General features: G+C 33.7%; 1 pseudogene; it reads left to right on the top strand.

Moving 5' to 3' along the window:
- The first annotated feature begins 5,740 nt into the window (after nucleotides 1-5,740).
- On the top strand, nucleotides 5,741-6,404 carry LOC123794977 (acidic leucine-rich nuclear phosphoprotein 32 family member D-like; annotated as a pseudogene).
- The last annotated feature ends 371 nt before the right edge of the window (nucleotides 6,405-6,775 follow it).

Below are 6,775 nucleotides of genomic sequence, written 5' to 3'. Positions count from 1 at the left end.
AGAGAAGGGAAAAATGGTTTGATTAAAAATTGAAGACTAAATAGATACTAAATAGATACAGAAAAGTAATACTTTATAATTTAACAATTTTGAGATGTAATTCACGTAACATTGTCATTTTAAAGAGTATAAACAAGTGATTTTTAATATATTCGGAATTGTGCAACTACCACCACTAATTTTAAAACATTCCATCATTCTAAAAGAAATCCTGCAGCCATTAGCAGTCACTCTCCATTTACCCTCTCCCCCATTCCTGGCAACGACAAATATAGTTTCTATCTCTAGGGAGTTGCCTGGTCTATTTCAATGAACATATTTTTCCAAGGTTTACCTATGTTGTAGTATCCACCATTACTTCATGTTGATGGCTAATATTCCATTGTATGGATATGTCACATTATAACTTTAATTCATTAGCTGATGGACCTTCAGGTTGTTTCTAGTCTTTTGTTTTTGGCTATTATGAATAATGTTATTATGAACATTCATGAACAAATTTTATGTATATATATATGTTTTAAGTTCTCTTAAATGTGTAACTAGAAATGGAATTGCTGGGTCATACGGTTATTTTTAATATTTTGAAGAACTCCCAAACTGTTTTACAAAGTGACTGCAACATTTTGGATTTCTTATCAGCAATGTATGAGAGTTCCAATTTTTCCACATTTTTGCAACTTCTTATTTCCATCTTACTCAGAAGGGAGCGCTATCTAATTGTGCTTTTGACTTGCATTTCCCTAATGACTAATGTGTTCAGCATCTTTTTATATGCTTATTGCCCATTTGTATATTACCACTGTCTATTCAAATATTTTTCCATTTTATATTGGGTTGTCTTTTCATTGTTGAGTTGTATTAGTTTTTATATATATTATTCTAAATTCAAGCCTCTTATCAGACAAATACCTTACCCCACTCTGTGGGTTATCTTTTCACTTACTAGAATCCTTTGAAGCACACTTTTTTCTTTTTAAAATTTTTAATGAAATCAATTTTTTCACTTTTGCTTTTTGTGTTACATCTAATTTCTTGTAAGAATTACTTTTAAGAGTTTTATAGCTTTGACTCTTAATTTGCATCTATGTTTTGACTTAAATTTTGTATATGGTCTGATGTTGAGGTTCAACTGCATTCAGTTGCATCTAAACCACTGTCAAAAATACTATTATTTCCGGGGTGCCTGGGTAGCGCAGTCGTTAAGCGTCTGCCTTTGGCTCAGGGCGTGATCCCAGCTTTCCGGGATCGAGTCCCACATCGGGCTCCTCGGCTGGGAGCCTGCTTCTTCCTCTCCCACTCCTCTGCTGTGTTCCCTCTCTTGCTGGCTGTCTCTCTGTCACATACATAAATAAAATCTTTAAAAAAAAAAATACTATTATTTCCCCCACTACATTTTATCAGCACCTGTGTTGAAAATCAATTGACTGTCACTGCCAGTGATTATTGGTGGGGCTCTTAATTTTACTTGTGTGTCTATCTTTCTGTCAGTACGCTATCTTGAATACTATAAAGTGCATTTTGAAGTGTGAATCCCTCAACCTTATCATTTTGTTTTTGTTTTTTTTTTCCAAGATTGTTTATCAAATCCAAGATTTGTTTATCCTAGGCTCTTTGCATTTCCATATGAATTTTAAGATCATCTTGTTAATATCTGAAAAAAAAAAAAAAGATGGGATTTTTGACAGATGATCACACTAAATTTGTATATCAATTTGGGGAGTATTGTCAACTTAACATTAATTGTTATAATCCATGTATATGGGCTACTTTTCATTTATTTAGGTCTTTCTTAATGTTTTTTAAAGATTTATTTATTTGAGAGAGAGAGAGAAGGAGAAGAGGGAGAGAAGCAGACCCCTGGCTGAGCAAAGAGCCTGATGCGGGGCTCTATCTCATGACCCTGAGATCATGACCTGAGCCAAGACCAAGAGTCAGATGCTTAACCAACTTTGCCACACAGGTGCCCCTTTCTTGTTCTTCAATAAAACTTTATAGTTTCCATGTACACTGAGTTGGGAAGTATTAACTCCCTCTTCTACTTTTGCAGAGAATTTATGAAGAATTAGTGTTAATTCTTCCTTAAGTGTTCAATAAAATTCACCTGTGAAGCTATCTGGAACTACTTTTGAGAGTGTGAGTTTTATTACTAATATCTACTTCTTACAGGTTCATTCAGATTTTCTATTTCTTCTTGAGTCAGTTTTATTAGTTTGTGCCTTTTTAAGAATTGTCCATTTCTTCTAGGTTATATAATTTGTTGTCATGCAATCCATATTGTTCCTTATTTCCCTCTATAAGCTCAGTAGTGATATTGCCTTTCACTCCTAATTTTAGTAGTTTGAATCTTCTCTCCCCTTTTCTTGGTCAGTCTGGGTAAAGGTTTGTAAATTTTGTTGATCTTCTAGAAGAACTATTATTTAGTTTCATTGACTATTTTTCTGTTTTATTTTGGCCCTTACCTTTATTATTATTTACCTTACTCTTGCTTTTGATTTAGTGTGCTCTTCTTTTTCTACTTTCCTAAGATGAAAGGTTAAATTATTAAATTAAGATCTTTCTTCCTTTTGAATATATGTGTTTACAGGTTGAAATTTTTTGCCAAGCAATACTTTTGCTGCATTCCATAAGTGCTAGTGTTGTTGTTTCTATTCATCTAAATGTATTTTCTATTTTCCCTTATGAGTTTGTCTTTGACACATTGCGTATTAAGGCATGTGTTGGGAAAGGTCTATATTTTCGAATATCTCTATCATCATGTTATTGATTTTTAATTTCATTTCATTGTGATCGGAGGATATTATTTAGGTTATTCAAATCTTTAAAATGTATTACAATAAATACATTAAATAAATACAATAAACAAAAATACATACAATAAAAATTCTTACAAAATTCATTATTTGAATGTGTTATGTTTTGTGCCCTAACCATGTCTATTTTGGACAACATTCCTTGTGTACTAAGAATGTATATTGTGCTGTTTTGGGGCTTAACATTCCATAAATACTTGTTAGGTGTAGTTGGTTTATAATGTTGTTCACATCTTCAGTTTTTTTGTGAAATTTATCCTTTGTTCTATTCATTATTGAAATTGGATATTGAAATCTCTAAGTATTCTTGTTCATCTATCTCTCCCCTGCTTCTTTATATATTTTGGACCCCTTTTGGTAGGTGCATATATATTTTTATTAAAATTATAAAATGCCCTTTATTATCTCTATTACTCTAGAAATTTGTCTTAATTCTGTTTTTTTTTTTCTAGTAGAGGTACTGCAACTCACTTTTAGTTATCATTTCCATGAGATATCTATTTCCATTCTTTTACTTTCAAACTAGAGAATGTCTCTTTTAGGCAATATAATTTGATCATTATGTTTTAATCCATTCTTCCAATCTCTCTTTTGATTGGCATGGTTAGTCCATTTACATTTAACATAATCACTGATAATATAGTATTTATGTCTGACATTTTGCCATTTTTATGTTTTATAAACTTTCTATTCCTTTAGTCCCACAGTACAGCCCTCTTTTGTGTTACATATTTTATAATTGCCATTTTAGTTTTTGTTTTATTTTTTATATTGAGGTGCTTTCTTAGCATTTTTCTCTGTGGATTACAATGACCATATTAACTTAAAGTAATCAACATTTAACACATTAATGGATTATAAAAGTTTGCTTCAATATATCTCCCTCTACTCCTCCTTTATGTTATTAATGTCATACAAATTGTATCCTTATACATCATCAATTAATCAAGTTTTATAATCATCATTTCACACAGTTGTCTTTTAAATAAGATAGGATTACAACAGTTAAAAACAAAAATACATTTATGCTAACTTTTATATATACCTATTTAGTTACCTTTATTGGTACTCTTTATCACACTGTATGGATTTCTTAAAATTGTTTTTTTTATTTATTTGAGAGAAAGAGAGGGCACATGTATGAGTGAGTTGGGGGGAGGGTCAGAGGAGGGTGAGAGGGACAGGCAGACTCCACGCTGAGCATGGAGCCCAATGCAAGGCTCAGTCCCACAACCCTGAGATGGTGACCCAAGCCGAAACCAACTGTTGGATGCTCAATCCACTGAGCCACTCAGGTGCTCCTCTCTGTATGGATTTAAATTATCATCTAGTGTCATGTCATTACAGTCTGAGGACTCCTTTTAGTATATCTTTTAGCATGGGTCTGTTAGTGATAAATTCTCTCAGCTTTGTTTATCTCAGAAAGTCTTAATTTCTATTTTGTCTTCGATAGATAGTTTTGCTGGATACAGAATTTTTGGTTGACAGTCTTTATCTTTCAGCACTTTGAATGTGTTATCCCACTTTCTCCCAGCATCCACTGTCTTTGATGAAAAAAGTATTGTTAATCTTATTAAGATATATTGTAAGTGATAAGTTATTTTTGTTTAGCTGCTTTCCATCTTTTCTTGTCTTTGGCTTTTGATAGTTTGATAGGATGTGTCTAGGTGTGGATATTTTTGACTTTATATTCCATGAAGTTTATTGAGTTTCTTGGATGTACATAATGTTTTTTTTTTTTCCCATCAAATTTGGGAAGTTGTGTTCCTTATTTCATCAGATATTCATTCTGCTCCTTTCTTTCTCTTCTCTTTTGGATCTCGCATTGTACATGCTAATATGCTTGAGGATGTCCCACAGGTTTCTAAAACTGTTCATTTTTATGTACTCCATTTTTTTCTGTTTGTCAGACTTGATAATATTCACTGATTTTAATATAAAAGTTTTATGTTTGTCTAGTACAAATTTCACATATGCTCAGAATTTTCCCAGTTAAAGATTACAAAAATATTTTCCCTTAGTCTCTAATAAAATATTAAACTTATACTTTTACTTTAAGTATTTGGTTTATTTGGAATTTATTGTATGTGGAATAAAGATAAAGTTGTATCTTGTTTCAAAATAAATAGCAACGTTTACATTATGTATCTGTCATTGCATAATCCAACCTCCTCCCCTCTATTTCATACACAAAAGAAATTTGAATGTGATAGTCAAGCATTTGATATCTGTATATGATGAATAACAAATTCATTAACTTGTAAGTCTCAGTTGGAAAAAATAGTCATATAGATAATATTAACACAATATTACCTGAACACTTCATAATGCCATACACTTTATATCTAATCCTAGAAACATTTCTCAAATTAGTTACTAAAATTATAATTTTCCTTTGATAAAACATATTACAGAAACTGCTAGCTTCCTATGAAAAACATTCTATTCTTCCTAGCTACACAGACTATATATTCCAGCTACTTTTGTAGATAGGTGTGATCATATGGCTGCATGCTTTCTATGAAATGTTAGTCAATTATTACATGTCACTTTCAGGTAAAGCCCAGAACATTTTCCATGAGAATCCCTTCATGATCTTAACTCTCCCAGCTTATTTAAGTAGTATGGATGATGATAACCCTGAAATCACATGTTTAAGATGCAAAGATGCCATTAAACTGAGTCTCTAAATAACTTCTTACAGGGAAATATTCCCCAAAACCATGCTCTGGACCTGTCCTAAACTAGTGCGCAAGAAATATACTTCTATTTTATTTAGTCATTACATTACATGGAGTCTGTTTTGAGGCTATAAAGTAGAATGCTGCTGTAAAGAATGTAAAATGTATGGTTTTGTCATAATGATTAGGAAGCAGATAGATTGAATTCCACCCATGCCAGGAGCCTCTGCAGAGAAAGTGCAAGAGATGGACATGGACAAATGATTTAGAGCTGGGGAACGGGAGGTCCTTTGATATGAAAGAGCTTGTCCTGGACAACTACCCATCAATTGAAGGCAAAATTGAAGGACTCACAAATGAATTTGAAGAACTGGAGTTCTTCAGTACAATAGTGTAGGCCTCACCTCAGTCTCAAAGTGACTAAAGTTAAACTTAAACTTGAACTAAGCAATAATAGACTCCGAGGGCCTGGAAGTATTGGCAGAAAGGTGTCCAAACCTCACATATCTAAATTTAAATGGCAACAAAATTAAAGACCTCAGCACGGTAGAGCCACTGAGAAAGTTAGGAAACCTCAAGAGCTTAGACCTTTTCGGTTGTGAGGTAACCAATCTGAATGATTACCAGGAAAATGTGTTCAAGCTCCTTCTGCAGCTCATGTTTCTCGATGGCTATGACCAGGATGACAAGGAGGCCCCCAACTCAGATGCCGAGGGCTCTGTGGAAGGCCTGGAGGATGACGAGGAGGAGGATGAAGATGCTAAGGAAGTGGAAGGCTAGGAGGATGAAGGGGTGGAGGAAGAAGAAAAAGGACAACATGAATGAAGAAGAGGAGGATGAAGATGTTGGTGAAGAACAGGATCAGAAGTGAAAATGAGAACTTGAAGATGAGGGAGGAGATGATGACTAAGTGGCATAACCTATTTTGAAAAATTCCTATTGTGATTTGACTGTTTTTATCCATACTACCCCTCTCCAGAAATCCTGCCCCCTGAAACTTATTTTATTCTGATTGTAATGTTGCTGTCGGAACAAGAGGGAAAAAGTGTACTGGGGGTTGTGAAGGAAGGGGGCGTGGGGCATGGAATAAAATACTATTTTTACTGCCACTATTTTTCCCCCTACTTTTTCTGTGTGTCTGGTTTTGTCCCTATAAATGCAACAGCTGAGTAATCACCAAGTGAGCATTTGTCCCTTACTCTCAAAGACGATGGTTTGTAGGGCTCTTACATTTCCTGGTATTTCCCGAGTCTCTGTGCCTCTGGAGTTGGTTAGAAAGTC

The sequence above is a fragment of the Ursus americanus genome, chromosome 12 (assembly GCF_024610735.1).
Source record: "Ursus americanus isolate L20-20 chromosome 12, mUrsAme1.1.p, whole genome shotgun sequence".
Taxonomy (NCBI): Eukaryota; Metazoa; Chordata; class Mammalia; order Carnivora; family Ursidae; genus Ursus; species Ursus americanus.
Note: the sequence above shows the minus strand (reverse complement) of the source record. Positions and strands in the feature narration are given on the sequence as shown.